The sequence below is a fragment of the Camelus bactrianus genome, chromosome 19 (assembly GCF_048773025.1).
Source record: "Camelus bactrianus isolate YW-2024 breed Bactrian camel chromosome 19, ASM4877302v1, whole genome shotgun sequence".
In the NCBI taxonomy this organism is placed as follows: Eukaryota; Metazoa; Chordata; class Mammalia; order Artiodactyla; family Camelidae; genus Camelus; species Camelus bactrianus.
Window position 1 is genome coordinate 22,917,368 of NC_133557.1, and position 18,273 is coordinate 22,935,640.

Sequence of the window (18,273 nt, forward strand, 5' to 3'; positions counted from 1 at the left end):
CAGCCCTCTTGCCAGTCAGACCTGGAGACAGCCAGCCAGGCAGTCAGTCAGACCTGGAGATGAAGATACAGGCTCCGCCATTCATCCAACCGGACACTGTGGAAAACGGACAGCCCAACAGACTGTCGGCCAGTCAGACCAACAAGGAGGCAGGCTGATCAGGCAGCCAGCCAGCCCGCCACTGGGTCAGACACCCAGGCGGGCAGACAGAGTCAGACACTCAGAAAGGCATTTAAATAAGGAGATGGACAATTTGCTATGCATCCAATTAGTTAGATACAACTGACAGGCAGACAGGCAGGCAGGCAGACAGACATCCATTTAGTCAGAGTTCTGACAGCGCAGTCAGAGGGAGCCACTCAGTTTTACAGCCTCTCAGCCAGCCTGGGGACAGGGGGACTCGAGCACGCACTCAGTCGGCACACAGCAGTAAGGCAGGTGAGTCAGGCAGACACCCAGGCGGGCAGAAGGACACAGAGAGCCACTCATCCAGTCAGTCAGACCCCCAGGCAGGAAGACAGACAGACCAACAGTGACCTGGGCATGAAACCATCTGGTAGACAGATAGATCATCAGGAAGACAGGCAACCGTGTGGCCAGTCAGTCAGACAGCCCACCGCTAGTCAGCGGTGTGGTGGACCAATCAGACCATCAGACCCAAGCTGCCGCCTGGCCAGTGACCCAACTGGTCCTTATGATCCAGGCTGGACAGGGTAGTAGCTGGACCCTGTGAGGGATCCTGGCAAATGGAACAGGTGGTCCTGAGCTCACAGAATAACTGGGGGTCTGAACACCCCTCGCAAGACCCTGACACAGACACCAAAGCAGTCAGGGAAAGCTTCCCAGAGGAGGAGGGAGGAGGACCAGGCTCAGCAGGCAAGAACAGAGCATTCCGGGTGGTCTAGCTGCCCATCGCCCAGCCAGGATTGGAGGCGGTTTTCCTGTTTGGGTCTCCTCTTTCCCTAACCCCAGCCCTCTTCTATCTGTGGGCGTAGGGTCCACACACATTCCCCAGCCTCTTTCCTCACCATGCCCTGCCCCATCCCAGGAGCCATCCCCTCTCTCCCTCTGAAGCACGTGGAACACATTGCCAGGGCCTGGGAACACCCCAAAGACTTACTATTTTTACAGGCTGCAGGGTTAGAAAAGGGCCAGTGTGTGTGTGTGTGTGTGTGTGTGTGTGTGTGTGTGTGTGTGTGTGTGTTTGGGGGTGGTGTGCGGAGTCCTTGGTCAGACCCCCTCCTTTCTCACAGCTCTGCCAAGTTCTTCCTTCCTCCCTCCTCCACCAGAGCTGGGGTTGGGGAGGCCCTCCCACCTCCCAGGCCACTTCCCATTTTGGGAATTGGGTTGAGAACTATGCAAGGAGACAGAAATAATTCCTTTTTCGAGCCTGGCCAGGGCCACAGCAGCCCAAACATTGGCCCAAGACCAGTGCTGGGGAGGGGCCTCGGAGGGGGCAGATGGGGGTGGGGCTGAGCCCTGGGGCCGGGGGAGACAAAGGCCTGGGTGTCCAGAAAAGCTTCCTCACCCAACCCCAGGGCTAGGTACCAGAAATCTGGGAGACTCAGAAGCTCCCACTGGGGAATTACCAGGCCAGAAAGGGCTGGGGGTGGGGTATGGGGAGCAGGATAAAGAAAGAAGCAGCAAGAGGTCACCAAGGCCCCACTGGCAAAGACGACTTGAAAAATGGGCCATTTCTGGAAGTCTAGAAGGGATCTCTGTGCCCCCTCCCACAGGCAGACAGGGTATCTGCAAAATGGGGGCAGACCCACCAACCCCTCAAGTAATAGATGGTGGCCAGGACGCATCTAGCACACAGTAGGTGCACACGAAGTGCAAGTGTCTTTCTGATGAGAATTCAGATACAGCCAGCTTAGCACCCCTGCACCACTGCCTCCTAGCATGTGACCCTGGGCTAATCAACTTGCTCAGTGTCACATTTCACATCTGTAACATGGGAGCAATAACAAAACCTACTTTCCAGGGTGGCTAGAAGGATAAAATGACATGACAGGGGTAGAAAATCGAGCACAGAGTAGGTGTACAATGCATTTTAGTCCTTTTCCTTCTCAAAGCATTATTATTATCTCAACGTGGTCTTACAGCAACCCACCCAGAGGCAGATCTCAGTCTACATTTTCTAGGTGACACCCACCTGGAACCAGCCTTTTCTCTCTAAGCCTCAGTTTCCCCTTGTGGAAAATGATAGCGAAGGATCAGAGGAGATGTCCCCTTTCATCATTGTCATCACTAGAGTCTCTGGTGATCTCCAACATTTGACTGCACCATTCCCAGCATGCATTGTCCCCTTCTCAACCTCTCCCCAGTCAGCTGGGGATCCAGATGGTCCTCAGGAAGCTACCTCCACCCTGCCCCAGGGATAAGCCAATGAGCACATTGAATCCCCCAGGATAAGCACACAGCATCCTCTAGCCACTGGGATTGCTCAGAGTGTGGCATGTGACTTCAGCTAGTGCCATGGGGTTGACTTCTGAGACTTTTGCTGGAATGCTGGGAGTTCTCTTCTGACTGACATGGTGTGCAAATGTGAAGCCTAGAATTACCTTTGGGGCTCCCTTGAAGGGAGCTACCCCAAGAGCACAGCTGACTCACAGATAAGGGCAAAGCAGAACGAATCCTAGACATTGAAAAGACACTGCGACCCCTCTTTCCACCCCTGGATCAAAACTCGCTGAGACATTTCAGTTACAACAACCAATAAATGCCCTTGTTTATGCCAGTTTGATTTGGCTTTTTGTTTCTTGCACCCAGATGCATCCTTACAGACATATCTCCTTTACCAAACACTTTTTGCCAGTTTTAACCCGCATCATGACCTTTCTAAACAAACACGATTGTTCTTCCCATTTTAGAGATGAGGAAACTGAGGCGCAGAGAAATGAAGTGACCTGCTCAAAACCACAGAGCCAGAAAGTGTCAGCACTGCCATATGAATCTGGAAGTGTCTTGTGCTCCTTTCTTTATGCTACACGATCTCCCAATTTCTCATCTATCTCTGAGCAATAGAGAGGGAGAAAACCAGTAGCTACCACCAAATTCCACTAATAATTTTCTTGGGGAAGACAAATCTCATAGTGCCACAGCCTGGAGATCATTCATATTAACCTTCCCCCAACTTCTATTTTGTAGAAGGAGAGTGCCAGGCTCAGAGAGGGGAAGGGACACCGGGCGCAAGAAGCAGATTGGGAGCCACAGCCTGGGAGAGCAAGAAGATTGTTCCTGGGACAACAGAGGGGTCACCTACCCTTTCATGTCCTCCTAGAGGGCTTCCTTCTGGTAACAAATCACCTCACCCCTTGGGGAACAGTCCCTCTGCTCTGGAGCCATGTGGTTTGGTTGAAGCTGAGCCCACCTTTAGCTCCAGACCTGGCCAATCAGAACTGTGCATTCCCCTGGCAACAATGATTGGCTCAGTTTGAGCACATGACCAAATCAAGCCAATCAGAGGGAATCCTGGTTGTTGGGCAGGGACTACTGGAAAGAGGTGCTCCTTAGTCTGAAACTCCAGGCTCAGAGCCTGAGATGGGTCACTGTGGCTAGTTATAGTTTAATAATCTAGTTCATTTTCACGGTATTCATTTTTTTTAAATTGAAACACAGTCAGTTACAATGCATCAATTTCTGGTGTAGAGCATAATGTCCCAGTCATGCATATATATACATATATTTGTTTTCATATTCTTTTTTCATTAATTCACGGTATTCATTTTTAAACGTGCCTTCAATTTATGGTAAGCAACTCAACCCAATTTACTGGGACCCGCGCAATTTTAAAACTGCAAAGTTCCATGTCCAAAGAACCACCTCAGTCCCAGGCAGATGGGAACAGGGAAGGCTGGTCACCCTACTTCAATTTATGGGTATCTGATATTGGTTTTCCATTAATGGCAGATTCTTTTTAAAATGAATTTAAATTTAAAAATGAGCTGTTTATAGGAAAAATACTAAGAAAACAACAGTACCTTTAGTGAAAGGAAATGGCAAAAAGTATCATGAAAGCTGCATGTGAGTGCCTGGCAGTGATGGGAGACACACGTGCCTTGAAAGTCTGAAGACCAAAGCTCAGTTCCTGGGTCACTGGCCTGCTGGCTCTTTGACCCTGGAAAAATGATCACCCTCTCTGAGCCTCCACATCCTCCCCAATGCACAAGGTGGTGGAGAGGAAGGAGGAAAGACTGGCATGGGCAGGCAGGCTCTGTTCACACCCTTCAAGTGTGGTCTCTTCACAGGGCAAAACCTGCAGCCAAGAGTAGCTCACAAGTTGTTGCGGGAGGCCCATCATCCCCACTGCTGCGCTTGGCTGATGGAGCCATGTCTGCAAATTAGCCACCAGTCAGCCAAGACGCCCTTTAGAGATGCTAATAGCCTGGTGTCCATGAGTCCCCACTCCTCCCTGGCACAGGCAGCTGGCTGTCAATCTCCTGCCATTATTGTCTGCAACATCGCTTGATCTGTCTACACAGACTGGGGGCCTGGCATGCCGTTAGCATCTAACTATGACCCAGTGCATGGAGTGTGGACCATTGATGCACCTGCATGTAGCACACAGGTGCTGAGAGACACCCGTTCCTGTGGACCTCACTGTGGATGCATGTGCACCCTGGTACATGCCTGCTTAGGCCTTCAAGTGTGGGAATGAATGAGTCTGCGTGTGTGCTCTGTGAACCCCTTATAAGCCGGCACAGAAATAGCGAGCCCCAGACAGGTAAACATAGTCCTGTGGCACACAGGCCTGCTATGTGGGGTTACAGACCCCTGTAAGCCGCCCAGAACAGTGCCTGGCATGTGGTTAATTAGCCCTCAGTAAATGAGATCTCTTAATGATATTTTCCCCCCAATACTCTCTTATTTGAGGTATAATTTACACATAATAAAACGCAAATGTTTTATGTGTTTCAGTGCAGTGCCTTTTGATAAATAGATACACCTGTGTAGCCACCATCCTAATTAAGGTACATGTTTCCATTGCCCAGAAAGTTCCCTCAGGGGCCCCCTTCCAGTCAATATCTCCAGAGGCACCCAAGTTCTGATTTCTCCCACCAAAGTTTAATTTTGCCTGTTCTTGAAGCTTCTACAGAGATGATGAGTGTTACGCATGCTCAGTCATGTGCAAGCAAGTATGCACGGCCACACACACTTGCACAGATGTGCGTGGAAGCTCAGGGACACACACATACACACAGTCAGAAATGGGCATTTGAGCTGTAAATCTTTCGGTTTCAGTCTGCAGCTCAGATTAGCCTCCCCAGGTCCTGGAGGCTAAGGGAAGTGGGAGACCTCCTGGCACTGGGACCAGACCATGGGGAGGCTCCTTCAACATCTCCTTTAGCACCTCGCTGGATGACCACAGGCAAATACTTAAAATCTCAGTTTTCTCCTCTGTAAAATCAGATGACTAATATCCCCCTCCCCTGGACTGACCACATACTATGTGCCAGGCACTGTTCTAAGGGCTGTGCAAGTCCTGACCCACTCCATCCTTCCAGCCAGCTTAAAATCTAGACACAGTTATGACCCCTTTCTTATGGGTAAGGAATCTGAGGCACAGAGAAGTATAGCAGCTGGTCCAAGGTCACACAGCTAGGAAGTGGTAGAGTTGGATTTGAACCCAGTATGCCTCCAGAACCTTCACTCACCAGTCTTCCAGTACCCTTCCTCATGGGGAGACTGTAAGGGTTATTATTTACATCCATGCCCTGGAAAACACTAGGTACTTAATATATAATAGATGTGGCTACTACCAAGGACATTTACATCCAGTATCTCAGTGATGCCTCAGCACAATCCCATTTTACAGATGAGGAGACTGAGGCTCAGAGGAGTCAGTGGCAAAAAAATCCAGGTCTTCTGATTCTAAATCCCACATTCTTTCTATTCTCCCCAATAGGGATAGCCTATCCCACGAGGAAGAGACTTTGTTTACTGTGCTCCCAGCACCTAGAAGAGTGCCTGGCGCATACTCAGCACTCAGTAAATGTTTTTTCCAATGAATGGGTACAGCAGGGAGCTGGGAGGAATCAACAAACCCACGGCCCTCCTTTATAGTTGGCGGATACGGGACCTAGCAAGGGGGTGTGATGGCCAAGGTCACACTGTGCCTTCGCACCACTGAATCTATCATTTCCTCCCTGCCTGGCTCACCCTCTCTACTTCCTGACCTGAGCAGCCCAAAAGCCTTGGGAGCCCCTGAGACACCCTCAAAGTCCACGTTAATGGTGAGCTGGCACAGGGCCTCTCCCAAATTCATTATGCCGTCCAAGGTCAGCGCGGAAGGCTGCCAAACTAAACCTCAGAAAATGCCCGGCCGGCCGGAGGGAAACAAGGCCCAGCTTGCCAGAGCTTTCGCGCTGGGGACGGGGAGCATTCCTGGGAGAGAGGGCAGGGAGGAAGGGCCAGATCAGCCTTTAAAAGCCCTTTGTGCACAACTGCTTGAACTGCAGCCCCCTCTGACTGTCGTCCCCATCAAGTCAGCAGAAGCAGCAAAACCCTTCAGTCCACCAGGACAACGGGGAGTGGCCTGGGGTCTGTGCTTGTGGGGACGGGGTCAATGAGATCCCATCCTGAAGATGGGGGGGAAATGGGAGGAGGGCGGGAATGCTGGGGGGAGGGGCAGACGGCCCCAGACCGAGGGTCACTTTCAGTTACCGGTCCCTTGCGTTTGTACAAGGATGTGAGTTTTAAACACACAGTCACTTCCCCTCGTGCCTGTTAAGTGAGTGTCCCTAGAAGCAGAGCCTGAGAGCCTTACGTACAAGATTCGCTGAGGAGGTACCTTTAGGAGACAGCGAGTGAGTGAAGCAGGGCCTTCAGGGCAGGAGCTGTAGCAGGATGTGGTCTTAGTAGGAGGCTGGCTTCAGCCTGATCCCGTGGGGAGCCCAGCTCAGGAGCGTAAACCGCACTTGGAGTTAATCTCACCTCAAAGTAAGGAAGCTGAGCTTTTGTACCCCTGACTCAGTGAGCCATTGGCTACAGCCCCCTAGCAGGTAATTCCCATTGGCCGAGGGCAGTTGTTGAGGGGGAGCAGTTATGAGAAGGAGGCCGTTGTTGTTGTAACTGATCAGCAGCTGGTACTCAGGGCAGTGCCGGGTGGGGTGCAGGTGCACCTGCCTGGGAAGGGGGTGTGGGTGAGGCGCCTGCAGCATCCACTACATTGACTTACTGCATTAATTCATGACTACCTACACCTCCCCCACTTAGGGCCAACACCTGGAAGAAAATGAGGAAAAGACTGAATTTGAGCTGAGGTGGTTTCCAGCACCCTCCCTCGATTGTAGGCCATTGAATCCTGTATTTGAAAACTAAGAAATTAAAAGAGAAACTGCACTTCACACATCTGGGCTCAGAGAGTATAAGTTAGAACTCTTCCATTTGTAGGATTTCAGAAATCTGCGAGACACTGAGGGTAGCGTGGCAGAATCAGAGCTTTCAGGCTCTCTGCGCTGATCTGCCCGCCGGGGAGGCCCCACCAAGGGAAGACAGGACAGGGCCCAGCTGGAGGACCAGGCTGGGCAGATGAAGTTACAAGGTGAAGAAAGACAAAGCAGGCTGGCCAGGCCTCAGGGGAGGCCCTGGAACAGGCCCTGGGAGGACGATCTTGTGACACCTGATCTTGTGAGAAGCTGACTTGGGGGAGCAGGAGCTGTGGGGCAGAGGGTCTTTGGGAAGGCGAGGGCCTGGCCTGCTGCCCCCATCCCAGCTGCCCCCATCCCAGCTGCAAAAGGCACCAGACCCTTGGGCCCTGAGCAGGCCCAGGGGCAGGACCATACCTCCCCTTCACCCATGCCAAGCTGAAACCCCCTCACCTGGGTACTGCACTCTACAGTGAGCAAAACACCTATTAACTCAGCATTTTGAAGTGGGTGAGTCAAAACCCTACACATGGGGAAACTCAGGCTTAGGTGCGGTGACTTCACTCATTAACAAATGTTAAGTGCCTACTGTGTGCCACGCACTGATTGAGGTGCTGGGGATACTTCAGTAAACAGAACAGAAACCCCTGCTCACATGGAGCGTATATTCAAGTGGGCCAGGAGGAGGGTGGGGCAGAAGGGAAGAGTAGCTATGGAAAAAAAAAAAGCAGAGAAGGGAGAAAGAGTGCAGGGGGCAGAACTTGCCGTTTAAAAATGGATGGTGAGAAACAGAAGGACTCCAGCTTTGGAGTGAGGCAGTTCAGATCCCAGCTGTGCCATGTACTCAGGGCAGAGTCTTGGGCAAAGAAGGACATGGCCTCTCTGAGCCTCAGTTTCCTCACCTATGAAAAGGAGGCTGCAGTGGGAAGGGCGTGGCTTGTGTGGGCTGGATTTCTGGAGAAGGGGCTTTTATAATGAACCCTAAGGCAGAGGCAGTATGCTTTTAAAGGGCACTTCAAGGACCACGGACTTCAGAATCAACTGAGATCCTTGTTAGAATGCAGATCCCAGGCTGCCTTGAGAGATTTTGATTCTGTGGTCTGGGGGGACCACACCTGGGAATCTGAATTCTGTTGGGGTTTGAGAATCCCTGACCTGGGCTTGGGTGTGGGCTGAAGGAGCCTGTGGCTGCTTCCCTGATGAAGACTCATGGGTCCTCAGAATGGAAATGCCCTTAAAGATCACACAGCCCAGCAATATGCTCCCAGGATGCAGATGAGGAACGTGAAGACCAGAGAAGCTGAGAGACTTGACTGAGGCCACACAGCTGGCCAGCAACAGAGCTGGGTCTGGGACAGTTGACAGATAGATGGAGAGGTAACAGCCGGTTCAGGTAACAAGCAGTCGGACCTCAGTCGGGGGAGGATCACGGTGAGAGTTGAATTTCATCCTGGAATCTTACCCTTCTGGACTGGGAGATGGCTGAGTGTTTCCTTCCAGTCCGAGAGTGTTAAATGACCCTCCTTGGACTCCTGCTCAGTTAATTCCTTGGAGAAAAGGAAGCCTGCCCTCGCACACACTGACTGGCACCCTAGCTTCCCAGTGTGCCCCTTCCTGCAGCCCAGTGGACTTGCTGAACCCCTATGAGTGCCAGCATGGGACACGCACCACCAGTTTCAAGTGTGTTGAAGTCTGGATTTCTCAGCCTCGATGTACACCAGAATCACTTTGGAAGCTTCACAAAATACCGATTCCTGGGTCCCATCCCCAGAGATTCTGATTTAATTGGCCTTAGGGTGGCCTGGCATTGGAATTTTTCAAAGATCCTCAGGTGATTCTCACGTGCAGCCAAGACTGGGTTAGCTCGACAGGGAAAGACATTGAATCACACTGATTCAAAGTGAGAAGGTGATAGCCTTTCTGATTCTCCTTCAAACCTTCTGACTCCCTTAAGGGGAAAGTCCCTGTTTGAAGCTAATGGAACTTTCACATCTCTCTAACACACAAACGTCTCCTGTTTGAACCCAGAGAGCAGGTGTCAGCTCCAGCATCTGGCTAGAGTTTCACATCATGATTTATAGCTAATGGTACCAATTTTTCATGATATCAAATTTCCTCCTAAAATATTTATTATACTTAAATAGGTAAATTAAGTTAAAGAAGAATATTAGCAGTTAATATTAATTAAAGAAGAACAGCAAATCCTATTTCAGGCATTTCCTCTGCACCCAATGGTGGTCCATGACTCAAGCAGGTTCCCCTACTTAAGTCCTCCTCTGGCCATGGGGATTGGTTCAGAGATAAGCACATGACACAAATGTGTCCAATCAGAGCCAACTCTGGGATTTTTTGCTGGGACAGCCAGGGAAGAGGGCCTTGCTTTCTGCAGGGGTTGGTGCTCAGAGGATGGAGTTTAGACAAAATGTCAGTTTAGAGAGGGGAAGTGACCTGTCTGAGGCTCCAGGCGCTAGTGGTGGAGCTGGGATTTGAACCAAATCCATCTGCCCCCAAAGGTAGTGCAACTTCCAACTACACCATATTTCTGGTGAATTTGCTGGAATCTTTCATTTAGAAACCTCCCTCAGAACTTCTGTTTCCTGAGTTTAGAGCCTTCATATGTGGCATTTGCTTTAGGAAAACTCAATAGCACCCTATGAAAGATAACCCAAGTAGGTAGCTTTAAAAAGCTGATAGAAGACACTAATTATCATTCAATACATCCTGAGCACCAGAGAAGATATTTGGCTGTTTGTAAAGAATTTGGTGCCCTTGTTCCTTTCAGTTTGAGATGATAAGAGTCTTCTGGTTGGAGTTCCAGCTAGATATTTCAAATTATTTCACCCACTCCCCACCCAAAGCAGTGCGATGTTTGCTTCCTGCCAACTGTGACTAACCTCTGAATTCTTTCACCCATCAGTTCATTCAGCACAATCTTACAGACTGCTTATGTGGAGGCAGGCACAGTGCTAGGTGCAGGAGAGACAGGTAAACACAACAGGTAAGTCCTGCCATCAGGGAACTACAGTCCACATGGAGCAAGGGAAGGCAGAGTAATCAAATAATCACCGAAATGGATGTGAAATTACAGTGGGAATAAGGGCCATCCTACAGAGGTACACAGAACTTTGAAAACCATAACTGGGGGACTGATTCAGAGATCATGGAAGGCTTCCTGGTGGAGGTGACATTTGATCTGGGCACTTTAGGATGAACAAGCAATAACAGGGTAAAGAAGAGAGGAAAAAGAATTCCAGGCAGAGGGAAAGAATGTGCAAAGGTCTGATACAGGAAGGAACTTACTATGAGATCAGTGTGACTGGACACAGGGAGCCTAAGAGACTGTGGTGGGAGATGAAGTCAGAGAGGTGGGGGACCTGGACATGTGGAAACTTGCAGGCCACTAGGAGGAGATTTAACCTCTCCTTCCACCCCATTCTCCAGCCAATCAAATGGAAATAACCCACCTTTCCCTCCCTCCCTCCCATACATCATAAAGAGGTGGAAAAACCCCACTGCCCTTATGATTTCTGGAATTTGAAAAATACAACAAAACATCCACACAATTGGGGTTCTTTAGTAACTTGGGGTGTTTGAGCTACTTAAGGAGAAAAGGGAGAAGAGCAAAAAGAGAAAGATAAGAAGCCTAAGAATACAAGGAAGAAACGAACGAAGGAGAGTGATGGAGAGCTGAGCAGTGTGCTGGTGCAGTGCCTTGGCTCTCGAGGTAGCAGCCTGGTGTCAAACGCTGCCCTGGCCCCTCTTAGCTGCATCATTGGATGTGTTACTCTACCTCTCTGGGGCTCAGTTCCCGCATCTGGAAAATGGAGAGAATAATAGTACCTTCCTCCTAGGGTGATGTGAGGGCCACATGAGTTAACGTCTGTATGAGCGGTATAGGCAGGTTAGCTATGTGGATGTTATCAGAGAAATGGGCTGGGTGGTGCCCTCTAAAGTCCTCAGAGTTCCCAGGAGGCCTGGGCTCAGCCTGGACAGCTGGAGGGTGAGAAGTAACTGAGGAGACAGAGAGCTCACAGTGACGGGAAAATATGGGACAGGTTTTGGAGGGCAGCTAAGAAATCTTCCTAGGAGACTCAAACTCTTCCTCCCTTGGGTGGGAATGTCTCACATCTGGCAGGAGGGCCCAGGTTCTGCATTTTTTCTGAGTAAAAGGAAAGGGACTCTGGCTACCTCTTCTCAGGAACCTCCAGTTCGGGGAAGATTAGCCCCGGAGTGTTGAACTTTGGAATCCGAAAGCAGTGACCAAGGGAGGTCTAATGATAAATTCTTGAAAGAAATACCAGGGCTCATTATGGGGCTTAGAATGACATCAAGTTTGGGAAGTCAAGGGAAGGGTGTTTAAGCAGAATTTTTAAGGATGAATTAAGAAAGCCAAGGGGGCCAGGGTAGGGGCCACAAGATTGTTCTAGCTAACATAGCTTGTGCAAAGGCCCTGAGGTGAGACCCAAAATGGTGTTCTGAGGATCTGAGAAAGGAGATAGGGAGTTACATGATGTGTGTGTAATGTGAAGGTGGGGTGGTAGTTCTTATAGGCCCTTAGTTGCTAGATGAGGATTTTGGAAATTATCCTGAGAGCAACGAGAAGTTATAGAGGGGTCGATGCCTCTTCCTACTGCTGTTCCCCTTCATCCCCATCCAAAAACTGTATGGGTAGAGTGGATGAGATTGGAGATGGGTTCTGCATGGAATGATTTGAGAGCTTGGAAAACACTCTAAGACTATATCAGAGGGGGCAACAGTGATTCATTCATTCCTGTATTCAACAAATATTTATTTAGTAACTACTATATGCTAAGCACAATTTTAGCACAGGAAGATAGAAGTACCACCTGACCAACTCCCTCTCTAATGGAGCTTATAGCACAGTGGGATGAGACAGACCAGAGCCAGATGAATATATAACGTTCTTGGTAGTGGAACAGGCTATGAGAAAAAATAAAGGAGGGTAAAGGAATGCAGTGAGAAGATCAGGGGAAGGGTGTGCTGCAACCATTTACTAGGGAATGTGGCCCATCAGATCATCCTTGCACCGAGTATCCCCCAAATGTCCACCCTTTCCACCAAGTATCCCCAAATGTCCATTATGTGTACCACTGTAAGCAGAGTTTAAAGTTGAGTTTTTTAAACTATTGTTTTAATGGAGGTACGGGGGATTGAACCCAGGACCTTGTGCATGCTAAGCACATGCTCTACCACTGAGCTATACTCACCCCCGTAAAGTTGATTTTTTAGCACCTCTCCGCCCCACAATCGATGAAGCTCCCCCTCCAGTTGGCACCAACAATGCGTTCGTGGTGACCGCACTGACCAGCAAACTCTTCCACTTCCCACCGTGTTTCTGCCAGGCACACGTGGGGAAGCCGCAAGCCCTTGGCACTTCTTTCTCACCCTTGCCTGACACTGTTTGCCTTTCTCTGGATAATAGGGTGCTGAGCTCATCCAGGTGCCTCCCCGGGGGGTTGGCAAGGCTGCACCCCTGGGCCTGTTCCAGGTCCGCCAGCTAGAAGAAGTGGATTTAAGCAGAGTTTGACAACCAGCTCAAGGGTCTTCGGCAGGGGTGGGGCGGGGCAGGGCAGCTGTTCCTCAGCTGCCTTCCTGAGGATCACGTCACCTCTGCCAGCACCACCTGAGTGGATGGGTGTCAGAAACAGTAAGAGAAAGAGGTGGAAGTAACGGGACCTCGCTGGCTAAATGGAGGTTAGCCTTCTGTGGGGACCTTCTGTGGTTTGCATTTCTTCAGGAACGGCCGCCAGGAGGGTGGATGATGAAGCGTTAATGACACACACAAGGGATGAGACCCACAAATAACAAGCTGGGAACAAGAGTTCTGACTCCAAACACCAGCGTTCTAAATGTGCCTGCCAGAATTCCGGTCGTGAACGCCACTGAAGCATCCTCACCTTGAACTTCAGAATTCCAACTGACCGTGAGTTCCAACCTGAAACATCAGTGTTCTGACCTTTCCCACTGGAGTTTTCAATCACAAATATGGACACACTGGCCACGTACTCCTTGGGTCCAATTACAAATATGAGGATTCTGACTCATATGGCAGCCTTCTGACCTTGAACCCTAGAGTTATGACCTTGAATGGCGGTGCTCCAACAATGAACATCGATCACAGCAGGGGTCTTGAGTGGCAGAATTCCAACCCTGAACACCAGAATTCCAGTCCCAGCCACCCTAATCTCTACTAAGAATTTCTGAAATCCCAGGCTTTCCAGTTTGAATTTGTAGAGCAGACATTACTCCATAAGGATATAAAATTGAATTCTACACAATAAACTCTCCCACAGGCTCAAAGCCCCCCAAAATAAGCCAGGTGCTTGGATGATGATGAAGAGGATGAAAATAACTGTCTGAATGATGCTGGCTCACATTTGTGCGCTGAACACTTTACATGCTATATCTCATTCCATCCTCTGGACCGCCTCAGGGAATTTCTTATTTCCATTTTACAGAGGAGGAACCTGAGGTTCAGAGGCAGTCTGGTTTGCTGGCTTAGTATTCCTGTGCTTTTCCCAACCACGTCAGCAGATTTTTCCTCCTGCTCTTTTTGGAGGCTGGGTAGGGGGATCTTGCATCCTATTAGCTAATAAATTTAGGACTTACCTGCAAATTTCTATGACTTGTGTTGGCACTCACTAAGGATGGGCTGCCTTGAGTTTTGAAGTCAGCTCCCACCTGATTAAAGCAAGGTTTGGGGTAGCTCCCTTTCCTCTCTCCCTCTTGAGAAAAGGGAGAAGGAAAACCAACAACATGAGTGAAGCATCTGTGCTCAGCCAGCGCAGTGCTGGCCCCTCTGGCACAGGGGAGTGCATCTGTCTTTCTAGTAGCCCTGCTTGGCAAGTTACCATACCTATTTCCCAGCTAAGGAAACTGAGGCCAAGAGAGGTGACGGGTCTGTCTGCCCAGGGTCTCATAGCTCATATGTGGCAGTGTTAGTCTTATGAACCCAGGCCTCCAGAGTTCCAAGCCAGAGTTCTTCCCACTCATTCTACCAGGGAGATGGCGTATGAGAGGAAGGAAAACACTGGCGAAGAGGAGGGACAGGTCACTGCCCTGAGTGGGCCTAATCTCAAAATAAACCACTGAGACATTTTATCATGGAAAGAGTGGAAATGCCTTCAAGTCCAAACTGGTCTTTCAAGGTCAGGGAGGGCCTTTCAGAAGAGGTGACATATGAGCCAATACCTGCAGGATAAGAAGGGGCAGCTGTCTTTGCAAGATACAGAGCCAGCGGCCCAGAGAGGTTAAGTGATTTATTCAAGGTCACACAGCTAGCTTGTGCCTTCCTGCCCTTCCTCCAGTCCTCCAACAAATCCCCCCTGACAAAGCCAGGTGGTCCCCTGCATCAGGCAATGAGGTGACTTTGGAACACAGGTCAGCAAACTTTCCCTGTAAACGCTGTTGTTACCAAAAGCAACCACAGACAATATGGTGGTGGTGTTCCAATAAAACCTGATTTACAAAACAGGCATTCCACCCTGCCTTAGAACACAGAAATGAGTAAGATATAGTCCTAGACTTTGAGAACATCTTGCATTAGTTGGAGTGATACAACAAGTTCAGAAGAAAATCGAAAACAAGAGGGAGCATGTTAAGTGGCACAGCAGAGTTAGAATTTGTAGAAGGTCACTTCTTGCAGCTCAAGAAGGAGAGGAATCAAGTTCAGGTTCTCAGAAAGGGCCACCTGCGCCCCTCTTTGACCTTGGCATGTTATTCTCTGTCAAAACACCTTTCTTCTTTCCTTCCCAGCATACATATTACACTTTGTGATTATTCTTTCATTTATTTTTTTATTTGTTTAATGCCTATCTCCCTCTGCCAGGCTACAAACTCCATAATGGCTGTGGATTCCTTTTGCCAGCTTGCATTTATTTTCCCCTTTCTTGGTAACAGTATTCCAGTTTTTTTTTTTTTTTTTTTTTTGGAAGAACTGCCTCTTTCCCATTCTCTATCTCATCCCAGCACCAGCATTTGTCATGTGACCCAGGCCCAGCTAAGTGACTGGTTCAGGGATGGACCAATGAAAATCAGCCCTGGGCTTTTGCTGGAATTATTGGGAAAGAGACTTGCTTTTTTTCCCCAGGATGGAAGCCTGGAATTGCTGGATGCTATCTTTCCAGCCATGTTTGTACAGCCTGCTGAGAAGCCAACATGGAGAAGAAGAGACTTCGATGGATTGGAGACCGATGCTTGATGACATATTTAAGCCCCTGGATCCAGCCTTGCTAGGAACCTCACCTAATCCCAGGACTTTTCAATTACATTTTTGGCTTAAGTCCACATGCATTTTTGTCACCTGCAACCCAAAGAACCCCGACTAATAGATACACAAATGCTTCTCAAGCAACCTGCATATAGTAACATGCAATAAATGTTTGTCACACAAACAACAGGTGGCACTGAAGCAGGACCTCAAAACATGCACGTATAGCCACATGAAGTTGTAAGGACCAAAGAAACCTAGACAGGAAGTGAACTTTGAAACCTAAAGGATTGTCCCAGGAATAGGGGGAAATGACTGAATCAAATTTCAGTCAGTATTTCAAGGAACAATAAAGGATGTGTAAACATATCCATGGCATAAAAGATAGAAGAAAATTGATCCATTCAAAGAGACAGTGGGAATTCCAGACACGCTGAAGGCTGGTTCAACATGGTCTTATCTCCACCTTTCTTTCTGCTTCTCCCATGCCCTTGGCAGGGCGATCACGGGCTGCTTCTTTGGTACAGTTGGGTCTACAAAGACTCTGAGAAGCAATACTGGCCAAGGCCAAGGGCCCCAAGGACCACACATGCCTTGGAAAGACTCAGGAATGGGCCCTAGGTAGCAATTAGTGAACTGTGATGGTCTATATTTAGAAGCTGTTTGATTCCAAGTCCATTTACCTGGCAGATGTGAGTGATGGTGTGGAATTGAAAATGTAACATTCTCTCAGAGACAGTGTCTGCCTGCCAGGCCACAGTGGGCAATTATGGTGGAGACCAACCTTGCTGCAGAGCAAAAATAGAGTAGTCAGGGTGTAAGAGAACTCCTCAAGTGTCTAATTTAATTGTGCCTCCTCTCTGTGAATGGAAGTCCAGAAGTCACTTCTTCCTGGCCCAGGAAGTGTAGGCATGGTAGTGTACAAGGAGAGACATGGAAGGTGGGAGGAGATGGGGGAGGTACTCCTGGGAGACCCTTGCCTTGTAAGGGAGACCCCTCTGATCAATCACCATTAGATCATGCAAGTTTGCTCATCCATTCACTCAACAAACATTTACTAACACTTAATGGCAATAACAATAACAATCATCATCATCATCATCACCACAGCAAGTGTTAACTTGTACTGAACTCTTCCTGAGTGCCAAGGACTTCTCTGAGTGTTTCGTATAGATTTGTCACAACAACTCTGGTTGCTGTGAGGCTCCCCAAATTATGGATCAGGAAATTGAAACCCAGAGAAATTAAGTCATTCCCCCAAGGGTACATAGCTTGAATCATCATTGAGCTGGGATTTGAATGTAAGCAGTCAGGCTGCAGAGCCTGCTCTCTTAAGCATTCCTGTCTCTCTGTGGGCCAGGTCTGGCATCCACAGAATAACTCATAAGCTCGTCTTCACAGTGTTTTGTACAAGGAAGGTATGAACATCAGGTTTCCGGAGCACGGAGGAAGGAGCAGGCAGTGCTGCCTGAAGCGGGTGTGGGTGGTGGAGGGAGGGAGAAGCTGGGCCTTGAAGGGTGAGGAGAGAGAGGCTGCAGGCAGACAAGATGAAGCAGGGGGTGCAAGGCGGAGGAATCAGCTTGGCGCAGAGCAGGACCCGGGAAGGATGAAGTACCCGGGAAATGTACCCAGGGCAGCAAATGGCGCTGGGACAACTGGCCACTTGCAGAAGGATGAAGTTGGTCCCTTTCCTCAAACACATACAAAAAAACAGCTCAAAATGGATCAAAGGCCTAAATGCAAGATGTAAAAGTATAAAACTCTTCGAAGAAATCATGACAAAAAAGTTTCATGACCTTGGATCTGGCAATTATTTCTTGACAACAAAAGAAAACATAGACAAGATGGACTTCATCAAAATTCAAAACTTCTGAGCCTTGAAGGACACAATCAACAGAGTGAAAAGGCAACCTACAGAATGGGAGGAGCTATTTGCAGATCAGATCTCTGATAAGGGGTTCATATCCAGAATATATAAAGAAACTGCTACAACTCAAATCACTTGAGTAGGTATTCCTCCAAAGGAGACATACATGTGGCCAACAAGCATACGAAAAGGTGTTTAACATCACTAATCATTAGGGAAATGCCAATCAAAACGACAATGAAATACCCATCAGGATGGCTACTACAAACAAAACAAAACCAAACCAAAAATCCCAGAAAGTAACAAGTGTTAGGATGTGGAGAAATTGGAACATTTGTGCACTGTTGGTAGGAATGTAAAATGGTGTAGCCACTATGAAAGACAATATGGCGGTTCCTCAAAAAATTAAAAAGTGAAAAAAAAATAGAATTAACACACAATCCAGCAATTCCACTGTTGGATATACACTCAAAAGAATTGAAAGCAGGGTCTCGAAGAGATATTTGTACAGCCATGTTCCTAGCATTACTATTTGCAAAACAGCCAAAAGGTGGAAGCAACCCAAGTGTCCACTGACAGATGAATGGATAAACAAAATGTGGTATATCATTCAGTCTTAAAAAGGGAGGAAATTCTGACACGTGTGACAACATGGATGACCCTTAAGTATATTAGGCTAAGTGAAATAAGCCAGTCACAAAAGCCAAATACTCGACCTAGGGTAGTCAAATTCATTGAGACTGAAATAGAAGCGGGGACGCCAGGGGCTGAGGGGTGGGAATGGAGTTATTGCTTCACAGGTACAG

At 48.7% G+C, this 18,273-nt stretch overlaps 1 protein-coding gene across 3 annotated transcripts in view; it reads right to left on the minus strand.

The window, feature by feature from the left end:
• KCNB1 (potassium voltage-gated channel subfamily B member 1) overlaps positions 1-18,273 on the minus strand; it is a 103,794-nt gene that overhangs the window by 66,361 nt on the left and 19,160 nt on the right. The window lies entirely within an intron of this gene.